The sequence below is a fragment of the Bison bison genome, unplaced genomic scaffold, assembly GCF_000754665.1.
Source record: "Bison bison bison isolate TAMUID 2011002044 unplaced genomic scaffold, Bison_UMD1.0 scf7180017864205, whole genome shotgun sequence".
Taxonomy (NCBI): domain Eukaryota; kingdom Metazoa; phylum Chordata; class Mammalia; order Artiodactyla; family Bovidae; genus Bison; species Bison bison.
This window is the reverse complement of record NW_011494777.1, coordinates 5,937,126-5,951,849: the sequence shown is the minus strand read 5'-3', so window position 1 is coordinate 5,951,849 and position 14,724 is coordinate 5,937,126. Positions and strand designations below refer to the sequence as shown.

Sequence of the window (14,724 nt, the reverse complement as noted above, 5' to 3'; positions counted from 1 at the left end):
CAGAGAAACCTGGTGAGCTTCTCTGGGTCCAGTCCATAGGGTTGCAAAGAGTGCAGACACGACTGAGTGACTGAGCACACAGCACAAGTAAGATTAATAAGGCACAAGATCTTGGAGGTTAGAAGAATTTTGGATCTGGATGGTAGCAGTTGAAAGAGTAGACAGGGCTAACAGGTACTTAGTGAAAGGGAAAGAATCAAGCATTTACCCTGCTTTTTTACATAAACCATACCACTATGCTGTGGAAAATTCTGAAAGAGATGGGAATACCAGACCACCTGATCTGCCTCTTGAGAAATCTATATGCAGGTCAGGAAGCAACAGTTAGAACTGGACATGAAACAACAGACTGGTTCCAAATAGGAAAAGGAGTACGTCAAGGCTGTATATTGTCACCCTGCTTATTTAACTTATATGCAGAGTACATCATGAGAAATGTTGGACTGGAAGAAACACAAGCTGGAATCAAGATTGCCGGGAGAAATATCAATAACCTCAGATATGCAGATGACACCACTCTTATGGCAGAAAGTGAAGAGGAACTAAAAAGCCTCTTGATGAAAGTGAAAGTGGAGAGTGAAAAAGTTGGCTTAAAGCTCAACATTCAGAAAACGAAGATCATGGCATCTGGTCCCATCATTTCATGGGAATAGACGGGAAACAGTGGAAACAGGGTCAGACTTTATTTTTGGGGGCTCAAAAATCACTGCAGATGGTGACTGCAGCCATGAAATTAAAATATAGCACCACCTATGAGGGTATCTTGCCAAAAAATTAAACTTGAATCTGATAACATCTAGATCTTACTACCAATTTACAGAAAATAATAGAGGACAAGGTACCATGTTCAAGTATGCCTTGGGGATACAGCTGACAAAATCCAGATGGTGGCAAAAACTAAAGGACAAGCAACCTAGTCCCTTAAACAAAACAACAAAACAATCCTGGGAAAACAAAGGAAAAACAAATACAGATGACTTAAAAAAAAAAAAAACTAACATTTAAGAGTCTATTAGAAATGTGCATAGTAACTGGATATTTTATGATACCGAGAAATTATTTTCATTGTGATAATAGCATTGAATTTAAAACCTTATCTCTTCTAGAAATACAGACTAAAATATTTACATAGAAAATCATATGGTATTAGGGATTTTCTTCAAAATAATATGGAAGGGGGAAAATAGATGGGGGTATGGATGAGGCAACTTTGGCCTTTGACTGGATTTGGGGGCTTGGTTATTAGGCACAAGTTTTAATACATTTTAAACTATTCTATGTTTTATATGTTCTAAAGTCTTCACAATAAAAAAAGTGTTTATATTAGAAGAAATCTAGAAAGCAAAATTGACATAAAATGATAATAAATTGGGTAAGGGAGATGTCAGGGATGACCCCAAGTTCTGATTTTTGTGCATGATTCTAAAATGGTATCCTTGAGTGATTAGAAAACAATGAACAAGAACTCAGTCTCCAGGAGAAGGCCATTTGTCATCTTGGACATGTTGAGTTTGAGATATCTCTGCGATAACCAAGCAAAGTGAAACTAGCAGATAGGCAAATCTGGAGCTAGGTAGAGAGATCTGGTCTAGCAGTGTGCATGTAAGAATTAATGGTTCAACTTCCCTGGTGGTCCAGTGGTTAAGAATCTACCTGCCTGGAGAAGGAAATGACAACCCCACTCTAGTATTCTTGCCTGGAGAATCCCATGGACAGTGGAGCTTGGCAGGCTCCAGTCTATGGGGTTTCAAGACTCGGATATGGCTTAGTGACTAAAACCACCACCACTACCAAAATAACTATGGTGAAAATGCAGTAGTTTTTTGTTTTTTGTTTGTTCCTTTATTTTAGTTCATGTCAATTATATTTTAAAATATTGAGCTAATTTTTTTATGGATAAACATGGTCTTTGTATTATGTTTGTGAGCCACTATAAGTGCACTGAACCTATGGTCATTCTTTAAGGTTTTGTTCTTTTTTTAATTTAGGAGGGAAAAATGCAAGTAACAACTTACCAGGCATTAATTATCTTATTTTGGAGTTGAATTCTGTAATTTGAAAAAATTCAGTTAAACAAGTAATAATAATAAATTCAAAGTGATGTATTAAAAAAAAGAATCTGCCTGCCAAAGCAGGTATCACAGGTTGAATCTCTGGTCCAGGAAGATCCCACACGCGTCAGGGCAACTAAGGCCATAAGCTGCAGCTACTGAGCCGGCTTGCTGCAACTACCGAAGCCCAAGAGCCTAGAGCCCACGCTCTAGAGCAAGCGGAGCCACCACCACAGGAACTCCGTGCACTACAATGAAGTGTGGCCCTGTTTACTGCAACTAGAGAAAGACCACATGCAGCAATGAAGACTCCGCACAACCGAAAATAAAAAAGAATCAACGGTTCATAGAGTTCACGTGAGTGGATGCATTTACCTGGGCTCCGTTTCTTAAAGTTGAGCATGGGTTTAAGTTACCTGGAGAGTTTATTTAAACACAGATTGCTAGGCCCCTATCCTAGAGCCTCTGAATCAATGGGTACAGATATGATTTAAGAATTCACATTTCAAAAGAAAAAAATAATAGTTCACATTTTTAACAATTTGACAGTTGATGTTAATGCTACGGTTCTGGAGACCACATTTTTGAGAACCACTGGCCTTGGAAGACAGTTAACATTGGTTCTCAACCCTGGATTCACACTGAGAATGTTGCAAAGACAAGGCAGGGAGCGTTTCAAGTTGGAGTGAGTGTTCAACAAGACCAAATACTGTTCAAAAGTCCAGTGAGACAGGGAATTTCCTGGCAGTCCAGTGGTTAGGACTCTATGGTTTCACTACTGTGGGCCCATGTTCAATCCTTGGTCAGGGAACTAAGATCTCAGAAGATGTACAAAATGAATAAAAAAAAGAAAAAAGTCCAGTAAGATGAGAGTGAAAATAAACATCCGTTGGATTCGTAGCATAGAAGTAATTGGTGACAGTAGAAGCTGGAGTGAAGGGAAAATCAAATTAGAGGTAATGAGAAATAAAGGAGATGCAAAAGTGAAGACAGTGAGTGCAGACAATAGTTTTGAGAAGTCTGGCTGTGAATCCTGTGAAGAAGAAGAAAAACAGTGTGGCGGGAGAGGAGAGGGGGCTGAGAGCAGACAAAAGCATGAACGGCAAACCACTAAGACCAAATCACAGTCTTCTTCCTTGAATTAAAAAAAAAAAGTTAAACCACCAATTTGTGTTCTGACAATGAATTGCATTTCAATAGTTTCATCTTAAAGAACTAATGAGTCTTCAAAAATCAAAAGGACGGACTTTGTGGATATTCTGGAGTCCTGCAGAACAGGTAAGTCTACTGAAGCACAACTTTCTTCCCTGAGGTCACAGGTCTTGGGACACTCCCATACTACTATCTGATAAAACTGGCCCCCAGATTCATTTATTTCATAATATTTTATTAATCATGATTAATTCATTAAACATTTATCAAATACCTATTAGGGGCTAGACAGCTGGGCTCTGGGATTAAAGTGGTGAATGATGAGTGCCTTACAATGGTAATTAGAAGTGTTGGAGAAATGTGGGGTGCTCTAAAAATCTATAGCATAAGATCCAACACAAGGGGAGGAGGTCTTTAAAGAGTGACTGTCAAAAAGAGAGCTGAATTCCATTTATGTGAAATGTCCAGAAGTGGCAAATCTGTAGACACAGAAAGTAGACAGGTCAGTGGTTGCTTGGGGCTGAGAAGCTGGGGAGGAAGGGAGAGTAACTTCTAATAAAAGTTTCTTCCTAGGGTGATAAGAAGGTTCAAAGATTGACTGTGGTGATGACTGTCAAATCTGTGCATGTACTAAAAAACACTGAACCGTAGCTCTTTAAATGGATGAACTGTATGGTATCTCAAAATGTTCATTGTTGTTCAGTTGCTAAGTCGTGTCCCACTCTTTGTGACCCCATGGACTGCAGCACATCATTTTTTCCTGTTCATCACTATCTCCCAGAGCTTGCTCAAACTCGTGCTGGGTTGGATGAAGCACAAGCTGGAATCAAGATTGTCAGGAGAAATATCAATAACCTCAGATATGTAAGTAACACCATCCTTATGGGAGAAAGTGAAGAGGAACTGAAGAGCTTCTTGAAAGTGAAGGAGGAGAGTGAAAAAGTTGGCTTAAAATTCAAGATTCAAAAAACTAAGATCATGGCATCCAGTCCCATCATCTCATGGCAAATAGATGGGGAACAATGGAAACAGTGACATACTATTTTCTTGGGCTCCAAAATCACTGTAGATGGTGACTGCAGCCATGAAATTAAAAGACACTTGCTCCTTGGAAGAAAAGTTATGACCAACCTAGACAGTATATTAAAATGAAGAGACATTACTTTGCTGACAAAGATCCATCTAGTTAAAGCTGTGGTTGTTCCAGTAATCACATATGGATGTGAAATTTGGGCTATAAAGAAAGCTAAGCACCAAAGAATTGATGCTTTTGAATTGTGGTGTTGGAGAAGACTCTTGAGAGTCCCTTGGACTGCAGGGAGATCAAACCAGTCAATCCTAAAGGAAATCAGTCCTGAATATTCATTGGAAGAATTGATGCTGAAACAGAAACTCCAATACTTTGGCCCTTGATGGGAAGAACTGACTCATTCGGAAAGACCTTGATGCTGGGAAAGATTGAAAGCAGGGGGAGAAGGGGACAACAGAGGATGAGATGGTTGGATGGCATCACCAACTCGATGGACATGAGTTTGAACAAGCTCAAGGAGTTGGTGATGGACAGGGAAGCCTGGCGTGCTGCAGTCCATGGGGTTGCCAAGAGTCAGACATGACTGAGAGGCTAAACTGAACTGATATCTATTGAGTCAGTGATGCCATCCAATTATTTCATCCTCTGTTGCCCCCTTCTTCTCCTCCCCTTAATCTTTCCCAGCACCAGGGTCTTTTCCAATGAGCTGGCTCTTCACATCAGGTAGCTAAAGTATTGGAGTTTTGGCTTCAGCATCAGTTCCTTCCAATGAATATTCAGGATTTATTTCCTTTAGGATTGACTGGTTTGATCTCATTGCTGTCCAATGAACTCTCAAGAGTCTTCTCCAACACCACAGTTCAAAAGCATCAATTCTTCAGCGCTCAGCTTTCTTTACAGTCCAACTCTCACATCTATACATGACTACTGGAAAAACCAGAGCTTTGACTAGACGGACCTTTGTCAGCAAAGTGATATCTCAGCTATTTAATATGTTGTCTAGATTTGTTATAACTTTTCTCCCAAGGAGCAAGTGTCTTTTAATTTCATGGCTACAGTCACCATCCACAGTGATTTTGGAGCCCAAGAAAATAAAGTCTGTCACTGTTTCCATTGTTTCCCCATCTATTTGCCATAAAGTGAAAGGAATGGATGCCATGATCTTCAGTTTTTGAATGCTGAGTTTTAAGTCAGCTTTTTCACTCTCCTCTTTCACCTTCATCAAGAGGTTCTTTAGTTCCTCTTCACTTTCTGCCATTAGAGTGGTATCATCTGCATATCTGAGGTTGTTGATATTCTTCCTGGCAACCTTGATTCCAGCTTGTGTTTCATCCAGCCCGGCATTTTGCATGACGTATTCTGCTTATAAGTTAAATAAGCAGGTGATAATATACAGCCTTGACATACTCCTTTCCCAATTTGGAACGGGTCCATTGTTAAATGTTAGGTTCTGTTGCTTCTTGTCCTGCATACAGGTTTCTCAGGAGACAAGTAAAGTGGTCTAGTACTCCCATCTCTTCAAGGATGTTCCACAGTTTATTGATTGTGATTATTTGATTGTGATCCACACAATCAAAGACTTTAATGTAGTCAATGAAGCAGAAATAAATGTTCTTTTGGAATTGCCTTGCTTTTTCTATGATCCAGCAGATGTTTGCGATTTGATCTCTGGTTCTTCTGCCTTTTCTAAATTCAACTTGTACATCTGGGAAGTTCTCAGTTCATGTACTGCTGAAGCCTAGCCTGATGGATTTTGAGTAAAATCTTACCAGCATGTGTGCGTGCATGTGTGCTAAGTCACTTCAGTCATGTTCAACTCTTTGTGACCCTATGGACTGCAATTTACCAGGGTACTCTGTCCATGGGATTCTCCAGGCATGAATACTGGAGTGGGCTGCCATTACTTCCTCTAGGGGAGCTTTCCAACCCAGGGATCGAACCCGAGTCTCTTACATCTCCTGCATTTGCAGGCAGGTTCTTTACACTAGCACCACCTTGTAGGTCAGATAGCATGTGAAATGAGCACAACTGTATGGTAATTTTAACATTCTTTGGCATTGCCCTTCTTGGTACTGGAATGAAAATTTACCTTTTCCAGTTCTGTGGCCACTGCTGCGCTTTCCAAATTTGCTGGCACATTGAGTGCAGCACTTTAACAGCATCGTATTTTAGGATTTGAAAGAGCTCAGTGGAAATTCCATCACCTCCACTAGCTTTGTTCACTAGCTTTCTAAGGCCCACTTGACTTCACACTTTAGGAGGTCTGGCTCTAGGTGAGTGACCACACCACTGTGGTTATCTGGGTCATTAAGATCTTTTTGTACAGTTCTTATGTATATTCTTGTACTTCTTAATTTCTTTTGTTTCTGTTAGGTCCTTGCTGTTTCTGTCCTTTATTGTGCCTATCTTTGCATAAAATGTTCCTTTGGCATCCCCAATTTTCTTGAAGAGATCTAGTGTTTTCCATTCTATCGTTTTCCTCTACTTCTTTGCATTGTTCACTTAGGAAGGCTTATCTCTCATTGCTATTTTCTGGAACTCTGCATTCAGTTGGGTATATCTTTCCGTTTCTCCTTTGCCTTTCACTTCTTTCCTCAGCTATTTCCTCAGACAGCCACTTTGAGAACCCCATGAACACAATAATGTTCATCAGTTCAGTTCAGTTCAGTCACTCAGTCGTGTCTGACTCTTTTCGACCCCATGAATCGCAGCACGCCAGTTCTCCCTGTCCATCACGAACTCCCGGAGTTCACTCAAACTCACGTCCATTGAGTCAGTGATGCCATCCAGCCATCTCATCCTCTGTCGTCCCCTTCTCCTCCTGCCCCCAATCCCTCCCAGCATCAGAGTCTTTTCCAATGAGTCAACTCTTCACATGAAGTGGCCAAAGTACTGGAGTTTCAGCTGCAGCATCATTCCTTCCAAAGAAATCCCAGGGCTGATCTCCTTCAGAATGGACTGATTGGATCTCCTTGCAGTCCAGGGGACTCTCAAGAGTCTTCTCCAACACCACAGTTCAAAAGCATCAATTCTTTGGCACTCAGCCTTCTTCACAGTCCAACTCTCACATCCATACATGACCACAGGAAAAACCATAGCCTTGACTAGACGAACCTTTGTTGGCAAAGTAATGTCTCTGCTTTTTAATATGCTATCTAGGTTGGTCATAACTTTCCTTCCAAGGAGTAAGCGTCTTTTAATTTCATGGCTGCAGTCACCATCTGCAGTGATTTTGGAGCCCCCCAAAAAGAAAGTCTGACACTGTTTCCACTGTTTTCCCATCTATTTCCCATGAAGTGATGGGACCAGATGCCATGATCTTCGTTTTCTGAATGTTGAGATTTAAGCCGACTTTTTCACTCTCCTCTTTCACTTTCATCAAGAGGCTTTTTAGTTCCTCTTCACTTTCTAAAATTCAGCTCAGTAAACTTGAGGCTCTAATTCAGCTTCTTCGAGGATTCCTGAATCAGGTAGTAGCCCATCTGTTAGGAAAAGTGTGGTCTGAGGGATTGTACAAAATGGAAGGTTTCACAGAAAGAAGAATGAGGGCAAAGGATTTTTAATAAAACAATATGAAGGATTATCTTTAGGCCAGAGCATCTTCTTGGAGAAGGCAATGGCACCCCACTCCAGTACTCTTGCCTGGAAAATTCCACGGACAGAGGAGCCTGGTAGGCTGCAGTCCATGGGTTCGCGAAGAGTCGGACACGACTGAGAGACTTCCCTTTCACTTTTCACTTTCATGCATCGGAGAAGGAAATGGCAACCCACTCCAGTGTTCTTGCCTGGAGAATCCCAGGGACGGGGGAGCCTGGTGGGCTGCCGTCTATGGGGTCACACAGAGTCAGACACAACTGAAGTGACTTAGCAGCAGCAGCAGAGCATCTTCTTCTGTGGGAGAGAGGGATAGCAAGGGTGTTACCATGCAGACTGCTTGTCTGCCTGGGGTGGGATGGGGTGGGGAATCGAGCAGGTCCATATGACAGACTGCCTCACTAGTGTTGACTTCAGACTTTCAAGTTCAGTTCAGTCACTCAGTCATGTCTGACTCTTTGCGACTCCACAGACTGCAGCATGCCAGGCCTTCCTGTCCATCACCAACTCCCAGAGTTTACTCAAACTCATGTTCATTGAGTCGGTGATGCCATCCAACCATCTCATCCTCTGTCGTCCCTTCTCCTCCTGCCTTCAATCTTTCCCAGCATCAGAGTCTTTTCAAAGGAGTCAGTTCTTCACATCAGGTGGCCAGAGTATTGGAGTTTCAGCTTCAACATCAGTCCTTTCAATGAATATTCAGGACTGATTTCCTTTAGGATGGACTGGTTTGATCTCTTTGCAGTCCAAGGGACTCTCAAGAGTCTTCTCCAACACCACAATTCAAAAGCATCAATTCTTTGGTGCTCAGCTTTCTTTATGGTCCAAGTCTCACATCTATACATGACTACTGGAACAACCATAGCTGTGACTAGACGGATTTTTGTCAGCAGAGTAATGTCTCTGCTTTTGAATATGCTGTCTGGGTTGGTCATAACTTTTCTTCCAAGGAGCTGCTGCTGCTTCTGCTGCTAAGTCCCTTCAGTCGTGTCTGACTCTGTGTGACCCCATGGACTGCAGCCTACCAGGCTTCTCCATCCATGGAATTTTCCAGGCAAGAGTACTGGAGTGGGTTGCCATTGCCTTCTCCATTCCAAAGAGCAAGTGTCTTTTAATTTCATGGTTCCAGTCACCATCTGCAGTGATTTTGGAGCCCCCCAAAATAAAGTCTCTTACTGTTTCCCCATCTATTTGTCATGAAGTGATGCGACCAGATGCCATGATCTTAGTTGTCTGAATGTTGAGTTTTAAGCCAACTTTTTCACTCTCCTCTTTCACTTTTTATCAAGAGGCTCTTTAGTTCTTCTTCGCTTTCTGCCATAAGGGTGGTGTCATCTGCATTATCTGACGTTATTGATATTTCTCCCAGCAATCTTGATTCCAGCTTGTTCTTCAACCAGTCCAGCATTTCTCATGATGTACTCTGCATATAAGTTAAATAAGCGGGTGACAGTATACAGCCTTGACGTACCCCTTTCCAGATTTGGAACCAGTCTGTTGTTCCATGTCCATGTTCTAACTGTTGCTTCTTGACCAGCACACAGATTTCTCAGGAGGCAGGTCAGGTGGTCTGGTATTCCCAACTCTTCAAGAATTTTCCACAGTTTGTTGTGATCAACACAAAGGCTTTGGCACAGTCAGTAAAGCAGAAGTAGATGTTTTTCTCGAACTCTCTTGCTTTTTTGATGATCATGGATGTTGGCAGTTTGATCTCTGGTTCCTCATAGGGGACTGGAATGCAAAAGTAGGAAGTCAAGAAATACCTGGAGTAACAGACAAATTTGGCCTTGGAGTACAGAATGAAGCAGGGCAAAGGCTAATATAGAGTTTTGCCAAGAAAACACACTGCTCATAGCAAACATCCTCTTCCAACACACAAGAGAAGACTCTACACATGGACATAGCCAGATGGTCAATTCTGAAATGAGACTGGTTATAGTCTCTGCAGCCAGAGATTGAGAAGCTCTATACAGTCAGCAAAAACAAGACCGGTAGCTGACTGTGGCTCAGATCATGAACTCCTTATTGCCAAATTCAGACTTAAATTGAAGAAAATAGGGAAAACCACTATTCATGTATGACCTAAATCAAATCCCTTATGATTATACAGTGGAAGTGACAAATAGATTCAAGGGATTAGATCTGATAGCCAAAGTGCTTGAAGAACTATGCATGGAGGTTCATGACATTGTACAGGAGGCAGTGATCAAGAACACCCCCAAGAAAAAGAAATGCAAAAAAGGCAAAATGGTTGTCTGCGACTTCCAAACTGGTTGATTAACATCAATTCCCGGTAAAGGTTGAAACTAAATTAGGTCAAGTACTAAATCTAGTTTTGCTATCATGGGCTTCATCAAATTAATGTCAATTGGGTGTGTGGTTTTTCTCTTTAAATACTTATATATGTAAAAGAGATGTCAACTGAGAGGAATTAGCTAAGGAACAAAGTGTATATACACAGAGGGAATCATGTACTCATTGGAGGAAAGTGTGTGGCATTTTGAAGATTCAAAAAAAAAAAAACCCTGCAGCTGGCACATTCCTTTAAAGAATATAATGAGAGTTGAAGCTGAAGTTATATATTGAACAGGCTCATGTTATGTAGCTATGAAAGCCATAACAAAAGTTTGAGATTTTATCCTAAAAACAGTACTCCCAGTGAATTTAAGGTTCTTTCTTTGCAGCAAAAGAATTTACAGACAAGCAGGGAGGTTAAGAAAGTAAGAGCTTATTTAAGAGAAGGGAGTGGCAGAAGACAAAATGGCTAGATAGCATCATAGACTCAATGGACATGAATCTGAGCAGTTTCCAGAGATACTGGAAGACAAAGACCAACAAAATGTCTGTTTAGTCAAAACTATGGTGTTTCCAGTGGTCATGTATGGACGTGAGAGTTGGACCATAAAGAAAGCTGAGCACCGAAGAATTGATGCTTTTGAACTGTGGTGTTGGAGAAGACTCTTGAGAGTCCCTTGGACTGCAAGGAGATCCAACCAGTCCATCCTAAAAGAAATCAGTTCTGATTATTCATTGGAAGGACTGATGTTGAAGCTGAAACTCCAATACTTTGGCCACCTGGTGCAAAGAACTGACTTCTTGGAAAAGACCCTGATGCTGGGAAAGATTGAAGGCAGAAGGAGAAGGGGATGACAGAGGATGAGACGGTTGGATGGCATCACTGACACAATGGACATGAGTTTGAGTAGGCTATGGGAGTTGGTGATGGACAGGGATGCCTGGCGTGCTGCAGTCCATGGGGTCTCAAAGAGTCAGAAGCAACTCAGCTACTGAACAACGATGCTCTCAGAGGGCAAACAGGTGAGGAGCTGCTGCCCTGTGTTTCTTTGGCAAGTTGGTTATGAGGGGCATACAAATGAAGGGGCAGAATATTCACTGGGGAAGGAGTCTAGGCACTGTATTCCTTAGAATAAAAATTTTCATCCCAGCTCCATTTTCCTGAGGGGAGGAGGGATTTTTGTCCTTTAGCTTAAATCAGAAGTGTCATCATCACTTCAGAGCATGATTGGTACTTATCTGCAAGGCTAATTTTATTGTAAGAACACAATGAGCAAGGTTACAGTTGGATGCAGGAGATTCCCGCTTTTCCCCACCTTTCTTTGTCTGATTCCAAGTCACTTATCACCTCAAAAGGGTGGTTTCCTGTCTGTCTGGAGGTTCCTGTTTTTCTTTGTCTGCCCGTGGACCCCCACTGTTTACAAGCGTTGCAAGATTTCCTGCCACCTGGTCCCTGCCCCCATTCTCTGCTCATACCTAGCTATCTGCCTGCTGTAACAACAGGAAGCCATTGTTGTGTGATACTAAGCATTGTAACTCCCGCTACCATGCAGAGTGAAGAGAGGGGGCAGTATATTTGGGAAACCAGGTAGTCGGTATTACAATTCTCTGGACACAAGGTATTGGTTGTTGTTAGATTAGGACGGTGGCCATAGGAATGGCTTCCCTGATAGCTCAGTTGGTAAAGAATCCGCCTGCAATGCAGGATACCTGGGTTCAATCTCTGGGTTGGGAAGACCCCCTGGAGAAGGGAAAGGCTACCCACTCCAGTATTCTGGCCTGGAGGATTCCATGGACTGTATGGTCCATGGGGTTGCAAAGCATTAGACATGACTGAGCAACTCACACAGGAGTGGACAAATTCAGCAGGACATGTTGATGGGTTGGAACTGAGATGTGGCAGAGCACTGAAGCTGATGTGCTCAACTGGACAGATGATGAACTGAGAATACTAGAAAAGGTCCAAGTTTCAGGGTTGGGGAGCAAGATTAATTTTGTTAATATACTTAGAACACTAATGAGGGAGCAAGGGTGCTGTGTGCAGTAATGAGTTCTCTACTGGAATTATCCAAGTTGGACCAGAGATCTCTGAGCTATGTGTTCACTGTTTGTGCTTTGAAGTAAGTTGTGGACTAAATAACCAAGTTCCTATTCAGCCCTAATGGTCGACCACAAGCTAGTGCCATTTCTGCCAGAATTTGGTTCCCCAAACAGTTCACGACTAAAATAAAACCCTCTTGCCTGGAATTTGAATTCCTCAGAATCACCCACACTAGGTTAATAATTAAAGGTTCCTCATACTGTCTACCTTTGTTTGTTTCACCTGTGTGCAGAATTCCAGTTTCACAAAATCCTCCCAGCAGTATTATTTAATCTAGTGTCAAAGAAAGGTGTATATATTCCACCGACCCAAGGACAAGTCTCTACTAGCCCAAGAAGGTGGGAGGCTGCAGAAGCCACAGAAACTGACCCTGCCCAAACCCAAAACAGAGGAGAGGACTCCTACAAAGCTAACCTTTGTATTTTTTCTCACACCCTATCCAAGCATGGCTCAGCTGGTAAAGAATCCACCTGCAATGTGGGAGACCTGGGTTTGATCCCTGAGTTGGGAAGATCCCCTGGAGAAGGGAAAGGCTATCCTCTCCAGTATTCTGACCTGGAGAATTCCATGCACTGTATAGTCCATGGGGTCGCAAAGAATTGGACACGACTGTGCAACTTTCACTTCACTTCATCCAAGCATCTAGCACTGTGCCCTTACAGCCCCACAGCCTTCAGGTAGCCCCACAGTGTGGCCCCACAGATCATCGACTGATCCTCCAGTCCTAGGGTGGGGGTGCAGTGAGAGGATGCTAATTTTCAAACATAAAATCAAAAATAGAAAAGTATAAAAGGGGAGAAGAAATAAGAGAGTAATATATATTTTGTGTTAGGGCTGTCTCCTCAGTCCCCAGGGAAGCAGTAAACACTTCCCTAGTGGTCCTTTATTGATTGTCCTATTAAATGCTCTAGGAGAAGTCGAGGGGATTTGTTTGACAGCTTTATTCCCACCCGATTCTTCTCCAGGTGCTAAGTTGCACACCTACCCTAACACAAGGCCCACCAGGACTTCAGGCTCCTGCCCTTCCTTCAGACTTGCTCTGTTGCTGCTGTTCCTCTAAGGGTAAGCATTTCGCCTTCTTTTCCTTCTGCTTCAAATCTCAGCACAAAACTTTCTGGGCCTCACTTGCATCTTCCTGACTTTCCTCATCTCTGAAACGGGAATAATAAACACGACGGTGGGAGTAACAGTAAAACTGACCTATTACAATTGTTGTGAGGATTAAACATTACATATACTTGAAAATCTGCTGGAAACCGCAAAAGACTATAAAGTTAGACGTTGTTTTCTGGCTTTTATTTCTAAAGTATATTTCAGTGGTTGGAATGGGTGGGTACCAGGGTGCTGTTCTCTCAGGGAGATTAATGCCAGGCGTCGCCAAGCGTTTCAGAAGAAAACGCCACTCTGCTTCAAAAGGGACGTCAAGCCCACCTTGCACAAAGGCTTTTGGTGGTCTTTCGGTGCATCAGCTGGGGGCGTGGGAACACCATGTATGCAGATGCGGGGCGCCTCGGGAGTCGCAAGCCGCACCCTCTCCGCCCCCGCGCAGGCCTCCGCTCGCCCGGGGCGCGCTTCTTCCCACAGCCCCGGGCGCTCTTCCTCCCCGGCCGCCTGGGGACGATAAGGCATGGGGTCTCGGGAGCTCTAATCCTGGGCGCGATTCTGCAGGTGACGGAGAACTCTCGAGGCCCCGGCAGAACTGATCACTTCGGGGCGTCCGGAACACGCCCTCGTCGGAAAGTCAGGTTAGTGGGGGTGGAACCCAAGGAGGCTCCAGGTGTGGAAGGAACAGGCCTAGATGGGAAGCGGCTCTAGGTGCCCTCGTGTTGGGGGAACGAGGTGGATCTCGCCATCCATTTCAGAGCTGGACGTCCCGCCAGGCGGCCCAGGGACTTTCTAGAACAACCCCATGCGCCGAGGCCGCAGGGAGTCGGAAGCCGGCCGGGCGCGGGAGCCGGCGGGGCTCGGCGTCCTCACCTGTCTGGGGCCGCCTCTCCGCAGGCCTCAGTTTCCGTGTGTGAGAAATGGGCTGACTACGAGCTCACCCCCTCACCGAGAGAAAGCGGCTGGGGGGTTCCGGCTCAGCGCCTCTACAGAAACCACTCGAGAAAACAGAGTCTGTTTCGGTTTTAGTTCAAAGAAGAAAAAAAAAAGCAATAGCTGTGAACCTTGCCCAGAAATGCTTGTCAGGTTGAGCGAGAAGCCGGCTAAGCGAACGAGCACAGGAAGGACGAATTGGCCAGGTGGCGGGTAAAGGTAACTCGCCACTTGTGAAGATGCACCGGCCGTATCAGCCCCGGCTGTCTCAGGAGACTGAGTCGCACACGGTTGAAGTAACAGATACCGAGAGCGGCCTCCTCTGAGCTTGCGCAGTACCCGCGTCTCCCCCCCACCCCGAGCTCGCGCCCCACCCCCGAGCTCGCTCGCGCCCCGCCTACTCGCCCTCCCCTTCCCCAGCCCGGCCGCCCGCGCAGAGCATTGTGGGACACAAACAAAGTGCC

At 43.8% G+C, this 14,724-nt stretch overlaps 1 protein-coding gene across 1 annotated transcript in view; it reads left to right on the top strand.

The window, feature by feature from the left end:
• Window positions 1-13,485: 13,485 nt before the first annotated feature.
• ZBTB44 (zinc finger and BTB domain containing 44) overlaps window positions 13,486-14,724 on the top strand; it is a 59,459-nt gene continuing 58,220 nt past the window's right edge. Inside the window, exon 1 of the mRNA XM_010844707.1 lies at window positions 13,486-13,968. The gene's annotated coding sequence lies outside the window, so the exon portion shown is untranslated. The remainder of the gene's footprint in view (window positions 13,969-14,724) is intronic.